We start from the raw sequence: 23,006 nt of genomic DNA on the forward strand, positions 1-23,006 counted from the left end.
GACCATTAGTTGTCACTCACTGATAGTTGGTTGTTTGGGGGAGGGGCCCACTGTGGCACTGACCAGTGACTGACCAGGACCACTAATGGTCACTTGGGGTAGGGGCCCACTATGGCACTGACCAATGGCTGAGCAGTACCACTAATAGTCAGGGTAGGCACCCACTGTGGCACTGACCAATGGCTGAGAAGGATCACTGACAGTCACTCATTGACAATTGGTCACTTGGGGAAGGGGCCTACTGTGGCACCGACCAATGGCTGAGCAGGACCACTAACAGTCACTCACTGACAGCTGGTTGCTTGGGGGAGGGGTCCTCTGTAGCACCAACCAATGGCTGAGCAGCACCAGTAATGGTCCTGGGGTAATGGTTGCCTAGTAACAGGCTGCAGGGTAATGGTGCACAGCAATGGTTGTGTGTTAAGCGCTGTGCAGGGCCACACTCTACTGCACTCATACTGACTAGAAACAGTGTACTGGATTACTACAAAAGAAAGAACTGTACTTCCATTTTTGAGAAACCATAGTTTTGAGTTGTTTGTTACTAGAGAGCACCCTAACTGATACATGAGTCTAATGCAGTGGCATACAAGACACTCAAAAGATAATGAATAGGGCATTCACCTATTTGCCTATGAAAGAACCTGATTACACTGTACTTTACCAGGAAAGATTAACTATGGATTGCATTTTATGTCATTATATGCAATAATTGTTATTATGAAAATCATCTCAGAATTCCATACGAAACAGACTGATGTTAGTAGAGTTTTATTCAATCTTATAGTTGTTTCTTCAAATTCATAGATACATATTTAAATTTTGTTGCTGTGGGAGAATGCTGAGGTTGTCATGGCAACAGGGTTAAGCAACAGAGTATATGTGATGTACTGGGATGCCTGGTGCTAGCCATGCCAGCAAAAACATAAAATAATTATATCCTACAAAAAGAACTATACTAAGGGTAATGTGTGATAGTCAACTATTTGTCTTTCACCTTCAAGGGACCATAACTTAACACAATAATTTGTTAACAATTTTGATAATATTGCCAGTCCTGGCAGAAAATGAAATTTAGACTAAGGATGAGATTGGTAGAGGATCATCACTCAATTTCCAGCCACCTAGAAAAATACACACACACACACACACACACACACACACACACACAGAGGAAGTCGGGGGAGAGAAAAGAGGTGGTGGGGAGAGAGAGAGGAACTGACAGAGAGAAGAGATTGGACCTGCACAAGTAAAATCTGATAAACTTGATGAATTTAGGGGACAATAAATTTAAAGTAAGCACTCAAATTAAACCCCTCCTGAGCAGAGGTTCTAGAGAAAATTTGTTCAGTAATTACCCCAACTCTCTGATTTACTTCATCTTGCAAGCACAACCTTTATTGATCCGCTCTCTGTGGACCAGGGGCCTATTTCTCTGCTATATATTTGCTACTGATGTAAGTTATCATCATTCTCTTATGAAAATTAAATGTTTCAAGCAGGGCTATTCTGGGTCCTCCAGGGTTATTATTACTCGTCTCTCTGAGTGACCTCAGGGCTTCAAAGAGTCCAGAAGTCGTCACTGTGAGACGGCACAAACAGTAGGTGTCTTGTATTATCACACAGGATCCAGAATACAAGGGAAAAAAAAATGGGTTTGAGTTCATGAGCTGTGGTAAGCTGGAGTAGGGAATTCTGATGGTCCAGGAAGACCTAGGGAGTGTAATATTTTGAGCTGGTCTTTGGATGGGTAAAATAAAACAATAAAGAAAAAATCTTCACCTGGCTTCTCTTCTCACTAAAGCCCTGGGGATAATTCAGGAAAACCTTCAATTCTAAGAAAAAAGAAAAGAAGACAGCACCCCTACTTTTAGTCTTTATTCTCCTTTCCTTCCCACTTATGCTACCATTTCAGTTTATATGCACTCATTAAATAATATCTTCTCAGAACTTCCTGGGTGGTCCAATGGTTAAGACTTCTCCTTCCGATGCAGGAAGTATGGGTTCGATCCCTAGTCAGGGAACTAAACTCCCACGTACCTCATGGCCAAAAAACCCAAAACATAAAACAGAAGCAGTATTGTAACAGATTCAATAAAGGCTTTTAAAATGGCCCACATCAAAAAACATCCTTAAAAAATAATTTTATATAAACAACATCTTCTTTCATCCCCTCCTAGTTTTATTCAGAAACTATCCTGACCAACTTCCTAGAGAACAAACCCAAGCTTCAAGAGCCCTTCTCAACTTGGAACAACCCGATCCATGCAGGTAAGAGTCTCACCCCCGGAAGAAGTTACTATACTGCAAGGTGTGACACAAAGGAGGCAGGCTCTGGACCCCACCTACAATGGCACAAGCCATTTCAAGGCAAAATGAAAAAGGCCTTTGCAAACATCATGAGGAACTGAATTCAATCCAGTGCCAGACAGTCTCGGGCGGCTTCTCCACTGCTTGTGGTGCAAAGCAGGGTCAAAGACATCTGACGTGGCTCCGCAGACAGAGATCAATAATGCTAAAGAGGAGTGTCTGCAGTAAGAAGCAAATCATTGCAAATTTAGATAAAATGTCCCCCATGTGCAGGGCTCCTGATGGAAGCCCTACATCTGCCATATCGACCTTGTCACTGGGACACCCCTCCCTCCTTGGGAGGGGAGAATGAGAGAGAGGCAAGGAGAAAAAGAGCAGGAGCCGAGGGTGGATACCGCATTGTGTTGTCTTTAACAGAGAAGCCCCAAAGACTGCAGTGCCCATCCGGCTAATCCAAGGCGTAAACACTGAGAATGTGAATTGTTTTTAGAATGATGGGTATAAACTACATCTCAGTCTCAGAAGAGACTGGGAGGTAGCTAAATGAGATTACTAACAGTAGGATAAACAGAAAGCAAACTTCTTTTAATGACTGAAATGTATTGAGAACTTATTACGTGAGCCAGATACAGCTGACTAATAAGGAAACTAAAGCTTGAAGATTGTCAGCAGTAAATCTAGGACTCAAACCAAGGTCTGCCTCGCTCCAATGTTAAACAGTCACTTGCAAATACGTGTTTCAAAGCCATTCTCTTCTTCATGATCTTCATCATGTCCAAGTTACTGGCAAGCTCTTGAGCTGTCTGGATTCACAAGAACAAGAACAAATACCTCCGAAGGCAACTGAGTTATTTAGGCAGAGAGTCGAGGCATAAAATAATGGGTTATGAAGAAATGTAGAAAGCAAGGAGATTTCAGCCTTGTACTCTACTATTTGCTCCCCTTGACTGAGTCTGCTTAGAGAAAACTGGACTGTTGCATTAAAGCAATAAGCTGGTAAATTCTACTGTGGGTTGCTCAAACCTCAACATCTGTGTTGTTATTGTTGTTGTTCAATATATCACTGTGAGACACTGGCAGGAGCAGGAATAATGTAGGAGGCAGAGAGTTGACTGGACATAAAAAAATTCCACATTGGGAGCACATTCTCAGGACCCTTTTGCCAAGGTAAATGATCTGAATCTCTTCAACCCTCTCGACCCATTTCACAGATGCTACATAAATAGCAAAAGATGGAAAAATTGTAAATGACTAATATCCATTTTGTTTTACTTGTGTTTAAAGATTAACTTTCTGATTTATGAAGAACACTAGGATTGACTGAGCAGGTACAATGCACATCCCCTGCACCAGGTAATGGATACACATGCTATCTCTCTGACTTTTCACAATGACCTTTTGAGGCACTACATGCCTATCTAGCAGCTGATAGAACTGAAGGTTACAGTGATGGTATATGCCTAGAGGCAGGACCTGTGGGTTGCATTGGGGGTTCAAGCCAAAATTCTTAAGACTTTGTAAATCAGTACTCTTTCTTCTATGCTCTTCCTTGGTTCTCTTTAATGATTTATGTCCCTGCCACACTTCTGGGTCATCATTCTAAACTCTGGAAGTCATAGTTCAACAGAGCAGAAGTATATATTATTGAGCTGAAAAAAAAAATGTACTGAAATAAATGTATATCCAAGAAGCAAATGCTTTGCTAAACTCCTAAACTATGTGGCTTAACTCTCCTTTGTCTCTTTCATCTAATATTGAAATATATAAGAATCATTCCAATTACTTGAGGCTTTGGGTTAGTTGATTCCAGATTTCCAGAGACTTAACGAGAAGTTTTTCATGTCCAAAAGATCTTTTGTGGATAATGGCTTTTGGGGAAAGGAGCTCAGATGAGCAGATGCAATACTTTCGCAACTGTTCCACCCATGGGAAACACAGGGTGAATGGGAAAGTGCAGGAACCTGGGGGTCATCCACATCTGAATGAGAACCATGACTTCACCACCGGATGAAGCTGAGCAAGACTTTTCCCTTCTCTGCACTTCAGTTTTCATCTTTAAAGTCAGAATGATGCTATCAACCTCAAAGTGGTATTGTGAGAACAAACTGAGATGGTCTGTGCAGAAAGGCCAGCACACAGACGTACCCACTCAAACTAGAAACTAAACTTCCTAACAAACTTTTAGAAAGGAAAAGCTCAGTTCCTTTCTCAATCCCTTCTTCTGTCCCTCAATTCCTTCTGATATGGCTGTTTATTGACATAGCTGCTTATTATGATTGAATAAGCTGGGTTAAGGAGAACCTCCCTGGTGGTCCAGTGGTTAAGACTTTGTGCTGCCACTGCAGAGGGCACAGGTTCAATCACTGGTTGGGGAACTAATATCCCACATGCTACATGGCATAACTAAAAATTTTTTAAAAAAAGATGTGGTAAGGGCATGCATGGTGCCTACTGCTGGGCCAGGGGAGAGTCTATCTAGGGAGGAAAGGAGGCATCCATTGTTTTGATTCTTATTTTCTGCAATTTTACTGGCTGGAGGAAGAGGCAGTTTATAACCTTGCCATTTATAACCATGGCTACACTGGTGTTCATGGCCAGGAGGGTGGCATTTCAAACAAAGAGTATCTGTCGATCGTAAGGCCCAATGATTACTTTACTATTATTTGTTGTGTTGTGTAACAGATCCCCACACTGTGTCATTCAGAGTCTCTCACAACTGCCTGGCTCCCACAGATGCTGTCTCCGCTTTTATCCTGCCCTACTTTCCCAGAATCTCGACATTTCCAGGGCCATTTACTGCCTCCTGACTCTCTCACACTTACCCTATTATGCTATTTTCTTGCACCCAGCACTGGCTGTTTAATTTTCCACTTTCTGCCAAAATATCATGGGCTCTGAGTTGCAGTCGCTTAGAGAGTGTCTATCTGCTTGCTGTTTGTGTACTCCGCTGGGGAAAAGGGAGGTGGGGAGCATCCTTTTGTGTACACGTTATCAGAAGAGAGACAATGCCAAAGCATTTCAGGGAGCGGGGAGCATCTTGATGGGAATGCCATTGGCAGAGGCAGAGGTGCAGCACTGCAGCTAAAATAATTAAAACTTATGGTTTAAAGTCACCACATACCCTGATATATACACAATCCGGACTGAAAGGGGACATTAGCAATTAGCTGGTAAATTATCTTTACATGCATTCCCCTTAAAAAAAAAAATCACTTTGGAGTATTCACTTTCTAAAGCGGCTGCCTACACAGAAGTCTCTGCCTCTCTCACAGCTGTTTTTCTGTGTAGACGGAAAAGGAGAGAATCCAACGGTTGTTTAGACCCAGTGCCAGGTTCGAATTACAGCTTGATTTCTAGGCAAAGTTTTATCACCTGAATTATAGTCTTAATTCTGCAAACAATCTACCAAACTATTCAATGTCTTTGGGCTTCCACTTCCTCAACTATAACATGGGAATAACACTGCTTATCTTGCATGGTTTGGGAAGATAACTGAAATATGTATAAGCTCAGGAGATCATGCTTGGCATCAGAGTAATAAATCTTTGCTCATCTCTCCTCCCTTCCTTAAAACTCCAATTGGCGATCAATTCACACATAACTTTATCATATAATTCCAATGGCTCATCTTTTCAGTTAAACTCGTCTCCATGGGGCTGGATCCATCCCATGTTATTCCATCCAGGGTCTCAGAGTAAGGGCTCAACAAATATCAGTGGAATTAGGGACAAGTGGAATGATAAGCCTACAGAGCAACTGGTGAGTTCAAAGGAAGAGAGAATCCCAGTTTTTCAAACTAGATTTTTCAGCCATGGTACCTCAAAGGGTACCATTAATAATACAGTTCCCTCTTCCAAAATGAGTTTTGTCTTCCTTTTAGGAACAGGAAAGAGAGGGACAGAGGGGAGGGAAAAAGAAAGGAGAAAAAAAGAAGGAAGGATGGAAGGTGGGAGAGAGAGAAGGAAGGAGGGGCAGAAGGAAGGAGGAAGACAGCCAACCCCTGGGAGCTTCGCATGTCAAAGAGCAACCTCTCGCCACCCATCCTAAGCACAGTGCTCACAGAAAAAGAATTAGTTTCACTACTAACTACTCCTAAAGATAATTAAGAAGGAAATGTGATTTGGGAAAAGAGGGAGGAGATAGCCTCCAATCTCTAACTTCCACAGCTAAACAGAAATGACTTTCAAATTCTCTGCCATCTTAATATTACCAGTGTTATTATTTACTTTCTGGTGACAAAACACAGGGAAAGCTGACGGGGCTTTCCTGGATGCCCAAGCAGATTGTAATTAGACATCATCTTTATTTACTGAGCACCTACTACGTGTTCACAGCTCAGCAGCCCAGAAACTAATTCAGATCAGCTTAGCCCCAGTGGGATAAAGTTGGAGCCATGCATGATAAAGCTTGAATTAAACGCTTTTTTAGGAAGAAGGAGCAGGCAAGCTGCCTCAGAAGGAAGGGAAAGGGCACCGGACCCCATTTGGGGAGGGACGTCTTGATCTCCCCTCAAAGGAAGTTTTCTGTGTGGAGCCCAGGTGCTGCTGAGGGGGGCCTGGTGGGGCAGTGGGGGATGAAAGGCTTTCTGGAGGCCCTCTGACCCCAGCCGTCCCACGGGAAATGAGCCAGGAGGCTGCTGGCTGGCAGACAAACAGGTGTGCCCTTAAGAAGCCATGGAGATTAGCTGGGGCTTATCCAAACCTCTGCAGGAGGCAAATCTCTCCTGGCTCCTCAGGAGACCCCAGCACTCCTCTGGCATCAAATAAGCCAGATGCAGAATGGACGTCAACTTGGCCTTTTGTGAACCCAGGCCCCGGCGCGGAAATCTGGACACCATCACCCTCACCAGGGGCCACAAGGAGAACGAGGTTTTGAAGAGTATGTTTAGAAAAAGGAAGAGAGAGGAAAAGAAAGGACTGCAAGGCCAGAGCACGGGTAGATGAACCTCACTTGTGCTTGGATCTTTGCACTGGGATTGTTTTTGTCCCACCCTGGGTGGCTCAGACGGTAAAGAATTTCTGCCTGCAATGCAGGAGACTGAATTTCAAGCTCTGGGTCAGGAAGATTCCCTGGAGAAGGGAATGGCTACCCACTCCAGTATTCTTGCCTAGAGAATCCCATGGACAGAGGAGCCTGGCAGGCTACAGTCCATGGGGTCGCAAAGAGTCGGATGCAACTGAGCGACTAGCACTTTGTCCCACCTACCCCCTCAAATGTAACCAAAAGTTACTTCTTTCACTTGAAAATATGGTTTCAAGTTCCCTTCCTCAGGAGCCCTAAGGAAAGCAAATCAGCACTGTGAGCAGAGGAAGGAGAGGGTGAGGGGGGCCCCCATCAGTGAAAAATGCACCCACTTTACTCTATATCTAGGTCTAACGATGTGGGGAAGGCACTGGCTTCAGGCCTAGCAGAGGTACACTGCAGTCCTGATTTTGCTGTGTGCATAAGCTGTGTGGCTCTGAACTAAACACTTCACCTCTCCAGGCCATCAATTTTCCCATCCTAAGAGGAGTCTAATAGTGGCTCCTTCATGGAGCCATTTGAGCAGTAAACAGGATAATTTGTATAAACACACAGCACAGGACCTAGCACCTAGAACGTGCTCAGTAAAAGCTACTTATTCCTTTTTCAACAACCCAATTCTCTATACAAAACAGCAGAGAAAATCTCTACTTTTTCACACTTGTGGAAACCCATTCCTAGTGAGGGTAAGTCACTTTTTCAAAGTGTTCAGATGGACATAGTGGAGGCAAGAACCCAGATCTCCCCAATGCCCTCGCTAGGCCTTGCTGTTTGACTGGTACCAGGAAGATGACCCAATATCCAGATTCAGACAGGTCCAATGATGGCTTTGGCAGAGGCAGCCTCGGGGTCAGATATCAGTGCAACACAGACTACCTCCTGCAGGATGTTTACCAGGGAGGCTGTAGTTGTAACTTCCCCTCACTCGGTGGAAACTGGCCCAGGAAACATGTAGGATGTATGGCATTTTGGACATTTTGGACATGTAGCATGGCATTCACAGTTTTAGCCAACGGTATAAATAGGAGCTCTCATATCTTTTAAGCTGGTTGTGCCACACACACATACAAGCATGAGACAACTGGCTCTGGAATACCGAGATGCAGAGATGATGTCCTTGATTCAGACCACACAACTATAATAGGAATTTTGTTTTCAACTCATCCTCTGCTCCCGTTGCCTACACATGGGGCACAAGCAGGAACTTAACTGCAAAGGTGGCATTGTGGCTCTCTCTACCTGACTCTCAGGTCATTTCTCAGGCAGGAAGGTGCTCAGAAAGAGGCTGGATGGTGGTGATCTTGTCTTTATTTCTTCCCAGAAGTGGCTGAATTTTGACTCTTTTTTGAAATGTTCTACTGCCCGTACCTGGGCTTCCCAGGTGGCGCTAGTAGTAAAGAACTCACCTGCCAAGGTAAGAGACGCAGGTTTGATCCCTGTGTCAGGAAGATCCCCTGCAGGAGGGCACAGCAATCCATTTCAGCATTCTTGTCTGGAGAATCCCATGGAGAGGGAAGTCCGGCAGGTTACAGTCCATAGGGTCACAAAGAGTTGGACATGACTGAAGCAACTTAGCATTCACACACACACTGCAATACCTAAACTTTCATCATCATGTTAGGACTAGAAGGAGTGGTGGTTAAGAATACTCCTTGCAATGCAGAGGATGTGGGTTCAATCCCTGGTTGGGGAACAGCCAGGGATCCACATGCCACAGCTTAACTAAGCCCTCGCACCACAACTACTGAGCCCGCATGCCACAACTAGAAAGACTGCAGGCCGCAATGAAAGATCCTGCATGGTGCAGAGAAAGATTTCACATGCTATCACTAAGACCCAAGCAGCCAAATAAATAAATAAAACCAGAAGGAATCTTATACAAGCTCTCATTTGATAAACGAGAAAACTAAGGGAGAAACAGAGGTGTGGGAATAAGTTTCCCAAGGCCAGTTAGCAATCCAGTGTCCACCTCCTTCACTGGCTGAAGCAGGATTTTAGGGACCCACGTGGATGGTAGAATGTGTGTGCTCAGTCACTCAGTTGTGTCTGACTCTTTTCGACCCTGTGGACTGTAGCCATCCAGGCTCCTCTAAACATGGGATTCTCCAGGTGAGCATACTAGAATAGGTTGTCATTTCCTCTTCCAGGAGATCTTCCTGACCCAAGGATCGAACTCACATCTCCTGTGGCTCCTGCATTGGCAGGCAGATTCTTTACCACTGCACCATGGATGGTAGAATACCTTGTCTAATTGTTTCATCATGATGGAGCTCACAGTGTACAGAGCTCATGAGAAAGGAACTAGAGGTCAAGTATGATGAGAACACAATTAGTGTGACAAATATTCAAGCGTACTATTCAACATCCTCAAGGAAAAGTAAATAAATACAATACCAAAAAGCCCTTGAAACCGGTTTGACATTTTTATTTCAGAGATTTCTTTATGGGTCTCCAAGACAGTCTGCTATAATTATTATTATTATGAAAATGGCAAATCACTATAAACATAGGCCTTCATTTAGTCTCATCATATCTGATAAAGTTGCTTCATTCAACTATAATTTACTGAGCACCTATCCTGTGTCAGGTATACCCTAAGCACTAAGAATATAAAAATGAACAACCACAGTCTCTGTGCTTAAGAAATTCACTGTACAGGAAGGGGTGAAAACAAGCACTACAGAAAGTATGTGTGTGTGTGTGTTAGTTGCTTAGTCGTGTCCGACTCTCTGCAACCCCATAGACCGTAGACCACCAGGCCCCTCTGTCCACGGGATTCTCCAGGCAAGAATACTGGAGTGGGTTACCATTTCCTCCTCCAAAAGGAACTATAGAAAGAAAGAAAATGAAGTTGCTCAGTCATGTCCGACTCTTTGCGACCCCATGGACTGTAGCCTACCAGGCTCCTCCATCCATGGAATTTTCCAGGCAAGAATACTGGAGTGGGTTGCCATTTCCTTCTCCTACAAAAAGTATATCAAAGATCTAAATATAAGACTGAAAACTATCAAACTCTTAGAAGAAAATATAGGGGGAAAGTTTCAAAACAGGATTTGGCAATTATTTCTTGGATACAATACAAAAAGCCAAACAAAAAAAGAAAAAAATTAATCAGATTCTATCAAAATGTAATACTTCTATGCATTAAATGACATGATAAACAGAGTGAAAAGGCAACCCACTGAATGGAGGAAAATGTTTACAAATCACGTATCTGATAAGGGATCCAGAACATATTGAGAACTCCAACAGCTCAATCACAAAACAAAGAACTCGATTCAGAAAAGGGCAAAGGGCTTGAATAGGCATTTCTCCAAAAATGGCACACAAATGGCTGATAAGCCCATGAAAAGATGCTCAACATCACTAACTGTCAGGAAAATGCAAATCAAAACCACAGTGAACTACTAGCTCACACCCTTTAGAGTGGCTACTATCAAAAAATCGGAAAGCTTAAGTGTTAGAAAAGATATGGAGAAATCAGAACTCTTGTGCACCATTGGTGGAATGCAGACACAAGCCAGTGTGGGAAACAGGGTAGTGGCGCCTCCACCAAAACTTAAAAATAGAATTGCCATTTGATTTCACAATCTCACTTCTGGGTACATGCCCAGAAGAACTGAAAGCAGGGTCTTGAAGAGATACTTGTACATCCACGCTTATAGCCGAGTTTTTCAAGACAGCCAAAAGGTAAAAGTGAACCAAGTGTCCATCTGCAGATGAATAGATGAATAAAATGTGATATATACATACAATGGAGCATTACTCAACCTCAAGAAAGAAGGAAGTTCTGATACATGCTGCAGTGTGGATGAATTTTGAGGACGGTGTGCTAAGGGACATAACCCAGCCACCAAAAAAACCCAAATACTGTCTGGTTCCAGTTCTATGAAGTACTTAGAGTAGCTGTCATTTACAGAGACAGAAAGCAGAATGATGGTTCCAAGGGCAGGAGAGGGAGGAAGGGGTGGTACTTGATCCATAGGTACAGAGTTTCATTTCTATGAGATGAAAAGTGTTCTGTGGATGGACTAAGGTGATAATAACAAGGCAATGTGACTGTACTTAATGCCAGTGAGCTGAACACAAAAATAGTTAAGATGGTGATTTTTATACTATATGTATTTTACCAAAATTAAAAAAAAAATACAAGCACTGCAATAACCATCATCAGCAAACTCATCAGGAGGCAATTTAAGCCTCTGGTGCCCCAGCCACACTGCAAGAGATCAGGCTAGGAGAGGGCCCAATAGAAACCACTCAAAAGAATGTTAAGACTCTAACTGCTATGGAAACAGTATGGAGGTTTCTTTAAATATTAAAAATAGACCTACCATATAACCCATCAATCTCACACCTGGACATATGCCCTGGGAAAGCTATAATTTAAAAGATTGTGCACCCCAATATTCATAGTAGAACTGGCTATCTACAATAGTCAGGACATGGAAGCAACGTAAGTGTCCATCAACATAGGAATGGATAAAGAAGATGTGGTACATATATACAAAGGAATATTTCTCAGCCATAAAAAGGAATGAAATTGGGTCATTTGTAGAGACATGGATGGACCCAGAGAGTGTCATACAAAATGAAGTCAGAAAGAGAAAAAAAAAAAAAAAACATATATATATATATATATACACACACACACACACATATATATTTAACACATATATATGAAATCTAGAAAAATGGTACAGATGATCTTATTTGCAAAGCAGAGACACAGATATAGAGAACAAATATATTGATACCAAGCAGAAAAGAGAAGGGGGTGGTGGGAGGAATTGAGAGATTAGGATTGACACAAATACATGATTGATATTATGTATAAAACAGATAACTAGTGAGGACATACTGCATGGCACAGGGAACTCTACTTAATGCACTGCGGTGACCTGAATGGAAGGGAACTACAAAAGGGAGGGGATATATGTATATGTATGGCTGATTCATTCTGTTGAACAGTAGAAACTAACACGATATTGTAAAGCAACTCTATCCCAGATAGAGATAAATTAATTATTTCCTAAAAAATAATTTAAGAAAAAGAAGGTTAAGACTCTCTGAAAGTGTTGAACACTGAGAGAAGAGGAGAGTCCACATGGAATAAAGCTGGTCACCTGCAGAATCCTGCCAAGTCTTCCTTGCAGACAATAAGCCTCACCAGAGGTTTATAAAATCGACCATGTGAAATTTCTCCATTAACAGTCAGAAATCATTTCAAGTGTCATTGCCACAGGAGAGACAGAGTAGGACAAACTAAAAAACTTCAAATTATTAGCTTTGCCTTTGACTGTTAAGAGGTTTTTGCTTTGTGTCCTCAGATGGGGGCAACAGGTACTGAGAAGATCTCTGTAGTTCTTTTCTTTTAGAAGCTTGCTGGTAAGGACTTACCGATCCTTTCTAAGAGGTCCTCTAGGCTGTCGCTTCCCCTTCAGCAGGGAAATTTCCCTGGAGGGCCACAGTCCTGGAGAGAGGAGACCAACAGGATGTGGGACACCAACATCTCTATTGAGAGGGAAGAAAAGAAAGACAAATTACCCGAGGCAAAGCTGAAATGGCTTCCCTGAAGAGTCAACATTTATAAACTTCATGCAACTTCACAGGTGCACTAAAAAAGCCACACCTCTATCCACAGTGGTTACCAAGCTCCCTTTCATCTCTTGTTTGGGCTGAGTGCTGTGCTGAGATGGGGGCATACAGAAATAAGATGCTACCCCTGCCTCCAACAACTTGATATCCTCATGAGTGAAAAGTGAAAGTCGCTCAGTCGTGTCCGACTCTTTGCAACCCCATGGACTGTAGCCCGCCAGGCTCCCCTGTCCATGGGATTCTCCAAGCAAGATACGCTGGAGTGGGTAGCTGTTCCCTTCTCCAGGTTGTCTTCCCGACCCAGGGATTGAACACAGGTCTTCCACATTGCAGGCAGATTCTTTACTGTCTGAGCTACCAGGGGAGTCTTCATGAGTGAGAATGCATTGAAGTATGAATTACACTGTCACTATCTAGGATACACCTTCCCAGATAGCTCAGTGGTAAAGAATCTGCCTGTCAATGTAGGAGATGCAGGAGATGCAAGTTCCATCTCTGGATCAGGAAGACCCCCTGGAGGAGGAAATGGCAACCCACTCCAGTATCCTTGCCTGGGACATCTCATGGACAGAGGAGCCTGGCAGGCTCCTTCATGGGGTCACAAAGAGTCAGACACGACTGAGCACACACACACACAATCCAGGATATACTGTTTTAATGTCTGCATAAACTAAAGGAAGGATGAGCACCTCTCATCATTCCACTGTCAGATGAGAAAGACAAACCTCAGAGAAACAAAAGGTTACTCGAGAAACGAGCACCATGTCCTGCATTTTGCTTGCTGAGATGGCTGTCTCAAATCTTTGTTCCCTAGTACCGAGTGTCCTTCTCCCTAGATGCCCAGTCTCTGTTTGGACTTGGTCAGAGCCCAAAGCTGAGGCTGACAGCACAGGATTCCCTCCCTTCTCCAGCTGGTCAGCCTCCCAGGAAGGAGACACTCCCTGTCCCTTTGGCCACAGAACGCGCAGCCATACCTTTGATTGGAAAGGCCAGCAGCCAGCGAGTACAAATGGCACACCCATCAGCACCACCATTCAGACAGTGCTGTCTTCACGAATTAAATATGACACATCACAATGATTCCGAGGCTCATACAGACCTCAGTGCCTGACAGACTGGGTCAGCCGACTTTCCAGCCTATTTCAGACACCCAAACAAATTAACACATGTTCCATGGTGATACAAAATTGCGTTTCTGTGTGAGTGTGTGTTTCAAAGCCTCCGTGCAAGCGCACGATTGTCAATTAAATATTTATCAAACTCCCACTGACCTACGAGAGGGAAGCATCATCCACTGGCTCTCAGAGCATCAGTATCAGCTGTTTTTAAAAGGCAGCTTCTCTTCTTGGTCAGTGGAAGCTATTTAAACCTCAGTGAAGAGCCTTCACTATCTTTTGTACTGGATCCATCTACCAGGCTGAATGAGGCTTTTAGAACCAGCAAGAACCAGATGGCCCTCCAAGAGCATTTCTGAATGTTTGGATCTGAGTCATTTGTATGCGGATGTCTTCACAAAACAGCAATCTGGGTAACAGGCTCCAGGCTGAGTCCAGCTTTCCAGACAGCCCATCTTTGCCCACAATTGAGAAGACAAGCACAATATTGTAGGATACCAGAAAAATATTGCAGCATTTCTTTATATGTGTAGCATCAAATACAGGAAGAGTCCCCATCAGGCTGTCACGACAATGTTAGTTTGCCACAACAACATCCCTTCCTGATAATTTTTCTTTTTCCCATTGCACCTATGATTTCTCCCCGGGCTTAGGCATAAAGCCGGCTTTGTAAATCAGCCAGCAGAGGGCACCTCAAAACTGGTGCAATAATCCAAATCACTGCAAATTCAGAGCCGAAAATGATGTTAGACTAATCAAAATGGGCTCCAGCTTTATGATGTGCTGGGAGCTCCTAGCCAGAAAGAAGAGAGCCATGGGAGGGAAGAGATGGAGCCAAAAATGTATTAGTTGATGGACCTGCTCATCTGAGGAAGAGGGAAGGCCACAGAGAGAGTCCAGTATCAGAAATCCAAGGGGAGGGGTAAGCCTAGTTCAAAAGTGGGAAATGATCAAAATGAAGGGGGTCAACCCAGCACCACAAACTTCTCAGCATTTTCCCTAGAGAAGAGAAAACTTACGTTTTCACAAACACCTGTACATGGATATTTATGGCAGCTCTATTTACAGCCATCCCAAACTGGGAACCATCCGAATGTCCTTCTCCCAGTGAATGGATAAACCAAATGTGGTATATCCATACAGTGAAAAACCACTCAGCAATTTTAAAAGGACAAGTTATTGATATATACAACAATATGCGTGCTGTGCATGCTAAGTCACTTTCAGTCATGTCCGACTCTTTGCAGCCCCATGGACTGTAGCCTACCAGGCTCCTCTGTCCATGGTATTCTCCAGGCAAGAATACTGGAGTGGGTAGCCATTCCCTTCTCCAGGGGATCTTCCCAACCCAGGGTTCAAACCCACATTCCTTATGTCTCTTGCATTGGCAAGCGGGTTCTTTACCATGAGTGCCACCTGGGAAGCCCTACAACAATATGGATGAACCTCAAAGGTATCACATGGAGTGAAAGAAACCATTCTCAAGAAAAAGTTCCATTAGCATGATTCCATTTGTAAGACATGTTCAACATCTCAGCATTTCCAGGGGCTGGGGGGAGGAAAGGGGATGACAACAAAGGAAACAGCACAAAAGAATTTTCTGCAGTTGATATAACTGCTCTGTCCTGCTTTTGGTGATGATTACATGAATGTATACAGGTGTTAAAATGCATTAAACTGTACAAGCAAGTCAGTTTCACTGTAGGTTAATTAAAAAATAAAAATTAAAAAAAAAAAAAACTGAGCCATAAAAGAAAATTAAAGGGGTAGAACTTGAGGGACAGGAGAGGATGCACAGATAAAGAGTGAGATCTAGGGACTTCCCTGGCAGACCAGTGGTTAAGACTCCAAGGTTCCACTGTAAGGGGTGCAGGGTCTTATCCATGGTAGGGAAACCAAGATGCTGCATGCCACACCATGTGGCCAAAAACAAAAAAACAATCTTTTTTAGAGTGAGATCTAATAATGCCTAGGTCCCTGTCTAGAATGTAGGTAAAGCGCAGAGGGCAAGGGCAGAGTTGAGCCCTGAGGACAGGCTGCTGGGGATCAGGTAAAAAGATCAGGTTCTCACTGCTGATTGGTTGAGGTGGGGTTTCCGCTGAACACCAGCAACGCAAGCAGAAGGGAGCAGAGGAGCCAGCTGGACGCACAAGGTGCTGACTGAGCACAGAGGCTGCCACTCAATGCTCCTGCAGCCCCAGGGGCTCTGCTCACCCTTAGGAGCCCACATCCATGGCAATGTAGAGCCACCCCACGTCACTGTCCCACCCCACTTGCTGGTGGCTCCATAGCTTTCCATGACGACATGTGGAAAAACTTGCTGCCTCCCTGAACCTCTTTATTTGTTGCTGTTACCTTTATTCTTTGTTTCAGATGAAATATTCACTACTTCCTGTGTCTTCAGTTCTCTGTCAGGCTTCTCTGACCCATGCCACTAAATCCAATGATTTGATTGGATGATTAAAAAGACAAAGTTCTTACCTATCAAATCACCTCTTATGTCCTATCCACATTTTTCATTTCCATGAAGCATTGGAGAGCTCAGAAGAGGGATGACTGCCATGGTTCCCTTGGATTGAATGTTATGAGAGAAAAGCTTTGGTGGAAGAAGTTGAGGTCAAGGTTACTGGCCCAGCTCTGCTAGTAACTGGATGTGAGATTTTAGGTATGACACTTCCTTTCTTGAGAGTGAATTTCCTCCTCTATAAAGTGAGCTGGTTAGATTGGAAAATTATTAAGATACTTTCCAGTCCTATAAAGTTACATATCATATGTAGTCTTTGTGTGTGTGTTTGCCCAGTAGTGTTGGACACTTTGCCAGGCTCCTCTGTCCATGGATTTCCAGGCAAGAATACTGCAGTGGGTTGCCGTTTCCTCCTCCAGGGGATCTTCCCAACCCAGAGATCGAATCCACATCTCTTGCATCTCCTGCATTGGCAGGAGGATTCTTTACCAGTGTGCCCCCTGGGAAGCCATTTAGTCTTAAGAGTAGATAGCAAATAACTAAACTGATATACAAAAGAACGGATACATTTCAATAATTCAATAAATGTTTTTTGTGAGCCTACTGTCTTTTCAGGCTACACATTAGCCGGAAGGTATTTAACAACATATAAGAAATGATAACTGCCTTTAAGGACATACAATCTCATGGATCAAAACAAGAGTCTAGGTTTAAAGGAGCCACTGTTTCACTTGTCCTCATGTGGGTCATTTGTTTAACCTCTCTGAACCTATTCCTTCATCTGTAAACTGTGAATAATAATGGCTCCTTCTAGGAGTGAAAAATAAATGAGAGTATATTAGGTTTTATTATTAAGTCATTTATATTACTGTCCTGCCCTCTCGAAACAGCATTTTTCTTTCTTACCCCACACTCTTTTTGCAAGTAACCTCCATTTTTAATCTCATCGCTCAAAATTGAATTTTCTATTAATGCTTTGAGATGCAACTCAAAGTCCATTTTTTTCACAGAGATGTATCTGCCTGCTCCAGCCAACACAAATCTCCCTTGTCTCTGGTTTTCTGTTGCCTTTTAAAACACCAATGTGGTGTTTTCTGTTGCCGCATGATTGACTTGGATGTCTGTGGTTTAAATTCTCCTAAACTCCAGCTTGGGCTTCCCTGGTGGCTCAGATGGTAAAGAATCCACTTACAATGCAGGAGACCTGGGTTCAATCCCTGAGTTGGGAAAATCCTTGCAGGAGGGCATGGCAACCCACTCTAGTATTCTTGCCTGGAGAATCCCCATGTACAGAGGAGCCGGGCAGGCTACAGTCCAAGGGGTTGCACAGAGTCAGACATGACTGAGCAACTAAGCACAGAGACTCCAGCCTACGTTACCAACTGCCTCCAGTGACCTCAAACTCTACATGTTTCAAGTAGAATCCATAATCTTCTCAAAGACCTTACTCCTCTTCATGGGATCATTTTGGTTCATAGTTTCTCAGTTGCTTATACTAGGTATGTAAGTGTTTGTTATGTTTTGTCTCCATCACAGCCTCCTCCTATCCATCCCATTAATTCCAACTCTCATGCATCTCACATCATCCTTTCTCATCTCCATCGTCTCAGCCTTCCTGGAGCCTCTCTTGACTAGATTAATGCAATAGTGGAGGGAAGTATGTATCAACATCATCCAGTAAGCTTTTCAAAATACCCCTATTAATGTTTCCATCAGCCCATACAGGATCTGAAATTTTAGTTGAAGGAAAAGACAGAAGACGAAGGGAAAAACTAGGCTTGAGTCTCCTGCACAAGTTTCCAAGGTATTCTGATAACATTGCTCATCACTGATGAGCAATCCCTTCCTCCAATCCCTTCCCCCTCTACTCCCCTATACAGTCCATGGAATTCTCCAGGCCAGAATACTGGAGTGGGTAACCTTTCCCTTCTCCAGGGGATCTTTCCAATCCAGGGATTGAACCCAGGTCTCCCACACTGCAGGCAGATTCTTTACCAGCTGAGCCACAAGGGAAGCCCTCTCTACTGCCCAAATTACTTTTCAAAACCTCCAATTATCATGGCTCTTCACTGCCTTTCAGAAACAAGCAAACAAACGAGATTCCTTAGCCTGGCTTTCACGTTCTGGTTCCAGGCTACTTTCCTGAACGGGATTCCCCAACTCCTTCCATGCCTCATGCGTTCCAGCCAAAATAAATTTGACCTTGTTCCTCTAGACACACCATGCCCTCTCACACCCCAGGTCTTGATTCATGCCATCTCATCTTCTTGGGATTCTCTTCTGCTCTCACCTCACTATCCTTGCCTGGGAAAATTCCACGTGACTTTCAATGTTCAGACCTATGCCATCTCTTCCACAAAGTCATGACCCATTTTCACCCTCTTCCAGGCAGAATTAGTTCTTCTCTTCTCTATATCCCATCTCAATATATTCACAGTGCTCATCTATTGAGTAACAGCTCAAGAAGGTCACCTTTTTGGACTCTCCGAAAGGACATAAGTACCTCCTCTGGTCCTCTCAGTAACTGTTTACACCTGTTTCATACTTACACCCTATTCTATTCCATGTGTTGGGGAGTGGGGTGGTTCATAACCTGTTCTTCTAGTAATACAGACCATGAACTCCTCAAAGATAGACACCATCCTATCCTTCTTTGAATCCCCAGCACAAGTAAGAGTATGGAATTTTATTGCATGCTAAACAAATATAACTTCAGTCAAGATCCAGATTGGAGGGTCCTCCCTGGTGGTCCAATGGCTAAGACTCTGAGCTTCCAATGCAGGGGGCCCTGGTTCAATCCCTGGTCAGAACTATATCCCACAGGCTTCAGCTAAGCTCTGCATGCCACAACTAGGGCCCAGTGCAGCCAGATAAATAAAAATATTTAAAAAGAAAAGATCCAGATTGGATATCATCCCCTCAGTAAGCATTTACAGGCTCTAAGAAGTAGCAGTGCCTTCCTTCTGCCACCACAGCATGCTGCCAGTACCACCTTCTATTGTTATTTACGAGTTCATAGCCTTACCTAAGACAATGAGTGTATCAGGGATGGGAACCACGTCTTTATCTTTGTCTGACCTGTGACATGTTGTACAGTGCCCAACAAATAGCTCTACCCACCAAGCTTCTGGAATAACTGAACCGAATTTACTGGCATTTCTTTCCAGGTGATAAGCTCTTCAAAGACCCTCACTGTATCTTTTATTACCCCTCTCACAGTTTCAACATCTCCTCCAGTCCTGGGTTGAGAGCAAACATTCAGCAAAATATTCGTCCATTGATGCATTCTTCTTGAATATTCCTGAGTAAGTTGAGGCCTGCTTGAGAGGGTGCCATGTCCCTATTGGCTGTGTTTCCAAGAAAGGAGGGATTTAGTCTTGCAGTGACCATCTCCTAACTCTAATTGTCATACTGTATATATCCTGGTATTTCATCATGGTTCATCATGTCACTAGAAAGATCACATCTGTCGCTTTGCAATTCCCAGCTTATTTACCTGGTCCAATACCAACCACCTCCCTTCTCTCCAGTTGTCCCAATGTGTTCATCAGAATGGCATGCACCATCTTAACTTCAACCAGGAGTGAAAATAATGCCTACTAATGTGATAAATTCTAGTCCAACAAGGCTGAGGGTGGGATCACTGTTCAATGTATTCATAATACAGAGGCCAACTGGATAATGAAAAACATTCCTTTATCCACAACTGAACATTTTTGGAGTTCTGTTTTTAAAAACTAAAACATCGCAATATTTATTGAGGTTTGACAGAAAACAGCAAAATTCTGTAAAGCAATTATCCTTGAATAAAAAATAAATTAAAAAACAAAACAAAAACAAAAAAATAAACTCAATATCTCATTATTATTAAAACAATGAAGACACTGAACAGTATGTTTTATTTTAGGTAGTAAAAATAATCATGCTTTTAAAAAGCACTAACGTGATAAAAGTTCTCTTTTTCTCCACTGTTTAAATAAAACAACACAAACATGGTCCTATAAGTTTATAAATTGCCCAACCATTCTCAAATGCCTAGGTACAACTTACCTAACACCATCATTCAAAACATTAAGTTAGGAACTGAACAACCAATGAAGAAATAGTTTTTCTGGAAGTTGGTAAGTTATATTAACTTGAGTTAAATAAAAAGAACAGACTCAACATTGATCATAGCACATCAACTGAGAGGAGAGATGCCAAGCAAGACTGCTACCATCATACATCACGACAGCAGAGATGTCAAAAAATTTTAGAGTTTCTTCCAGATAGGTCTACGAATGAAATTACTTGGAAACAGAAAGTAATGACTGTGACATGGGATACTGGTGAACTTTAATTCACATTTTATCACCATATTTAAACATCCCCAGAGTCATGCTTATTTTTAAATCCTATGATCTAGGATAGATCATTTTCTTTCTGCAGTGAGATCATTTGTGTTATTAGCTGCAATGCAGTATTTTAAGACTCCATCAAGAAGAATGAAAGGAAATCAGAAACTGAGGCAACAATGTAGACTAGTCTTATAAAATCTGACATTAGAAAAAAGATTGCTCTGGACTTGAATGATTCTGACTGATTATCCATACAACTGAAATTCACTGGTATAAGATGGAGTGATCTTGCATATCCAAAATGACTAGTCCCAACACAAAAAGGAGAGGTCTTTGTTAAGGTCACTATGCTGCAGACTTGAGGTGTCATTTCAGATCATTTCTCAGATTTCCAGGAAGTGAAAAGAAATAAACATTTTGAGAAGTTTCAACACTTTTAGCGTCATCCACCCTCATGTCCACTAGTCCTACTTTGTTAACACTTGATGTGCAAAGAAAGCTCAAAACTACTCTAGATGCCTCAAGTGGGCCAAACGGTTGATTCTCTCTACCAGGAAATTGGTTCCTGAAATTAGCCAAGTGCAGCATATTGAAACAACTTTTCCTTTTGATTGTGAGCTTCTTAGGGCAGTCTACATCAAGGATCCCACAAACCACCCCAGAGCAGCCACTGAATTCCTCCACCATCTCAAGCATAACCTTGAAAAGTGATACATGCTGCCACAAGCTGCTGAACTGAGAAGCTAAGGTCTTTGTCTTGTGATTCAGCACGATGTTTTTGTAACCCTGGACAAGCCAAAGCTCCCTTTGGTCCTCAGTGGTTCCTTATGTATATTGTGGGGGGGGACAACACAAACTCTTCCAAAGTATGACGATGAATTAGACTGTGATAGTCAAATGACTTTAGCTTTTTGGGAAAAGATTTTGCAGCAGTAACAGTAACCTGTTTCCTCCTAGGGGTGGAAAAATTTTTCTATGAGTTCTTGATTTCTGTTTGGGTGAGCTGGTTTCATGGGGGTCATGGCACTGGTGATTCCTGTTGGGCTTTCAGTTCTACTTTGCGAGTGGCTGGGGCAAGAGTGGGACAAGAAAACCCAAAGGGATGGGGACTAGCAAAAGGGATTGAAGGATAGAGAGGCATTACAAAATTGTTCCCTTTTCAAAGAAAGGCTGATCTCAAATTCCTTTTTAATTTAATTTATTTCATTGAAGTATATAGTTGATTTCCAATGTTAGGTTAATTTCTGCTGTACAGCAAAGTGATTCAGTTATGCATATGTATATGGGCTTCCCTGGTAGCTCAATGGTAAAGAATCTGCCTGCAATGCGGGAGACCTGGGTTCGATTCTTGGGTCAGGAAGATCCCCTGGAGAAGGCAGTAGTAACCCACTCCAGTATTCTTGCCTGGGAAATCCCATGGACAGAGGAGCCTGGCGAGCTACAGTCCATGGGGTCGCAAAGAGTCGGACATGACTGAGCGACAAACGCTTTCATTTTTTTTCATTTTCATATATATATATATATACATATATACATATACTTACATACATATATATACACACACACAGACACACACACATAAATATATATACACACATTCATCCTTTTCATATTATTTTCCATTATGGGCTATCACAGGACACTGAATACAGTTCCCTGTTTAGTTTCCTTTCTAATACCCTCCCACAAACCTTCTTGCTGGCAGTTCTGGGGCAGGCATTTTTACATTTCCTCTTCCATACTTCCAGACTGACACTTAGAGAAGTGAGTACAGGAGGAATTGTCTCCAAATCATCTCTTCCACAGAATTTCACATTAAATGAACATGGGGAAAAAATCCAATCCTGTGGTAATGTTCTCTTAGAACATTCTGGGAGTTTTATGCTGTCCTTAAAACACCAACTGTCAAAATAAGATAATGGTTTTTCAAGGAAATCCCAAACATCTACAATTAGCCTAGCAAGTTTATATAAATGGAAGAGCGTCTTCATGTCCCCCAGCTAAAAAAAATAAATCTGGGGAGAAAATAGAGCTTCATCGAAGCATCATTCCCTATCGATGAAATCCTCATTTTCCAGATTTGCTTATTTTAAAATCCATCTCCTTGAACATATAACACCACATCCAAGTGCTACCTCTTTGCTATTTTAACAAACCATT

General features: G+C 42.7%; 1 protein-coding gene and 1 long non-coding RNA gene across 12 annotated transcripts in view; one reads left to right on the forward strand and one right to left on the reverse strand.

Annotated features, from left to right (window-relative positions):
* The window catches only part of LOC145526208 (uncharacterized), a 418,885-nt gene that overhangs the window by 279,815 nt on the left and 116,064 nt on the right, over nucleotides 1-23,006 (reverse strand). For all 11 annotated transcript variants that reach the window (XR_014068759.1, XR_014068751.1, XR_014068741.1 and 8 more), the window contains one exon: nucleotides 12,733-12,846. The gene's annotated coding sequence lies outside the window, so the exon portion shown is untranslated. The remainder of the gene's footprint in view (nucleotides 1-12,732; nucleotides 12,847-23,006) is intronic.
* On the forward strand, nucleotides 50-7,203 carry LOC145526212 (uncharacterized). Its single transcript, XR_014068767.1, has 3 exons — nucleotides 50-153; nucleotides 2,181-3,477; nucleotides 3,595-7,203. It is a non-coding gene; the product is annotated as an uncharacterized LOC145526212 (long non-coding RNA).

This window comes from Giraffa tippelskirchi, chromosome 11 (genome assembly GCF_054371585.1).
Source record: "Giraffa tippelskirchi isolate mGirTip1 chromosome 11, T2T-mGirTip1v1.2.pri, whole genome shotgun sequence".
In the NCBI taxonomy this organism is placed as follows: domain Eukaryota; kingdom Metazoa; phylum Chordata; class Mammalia; order Artiodactyla; family Giraffidae; genus Giraffa; species Giraffa tippelskirchi.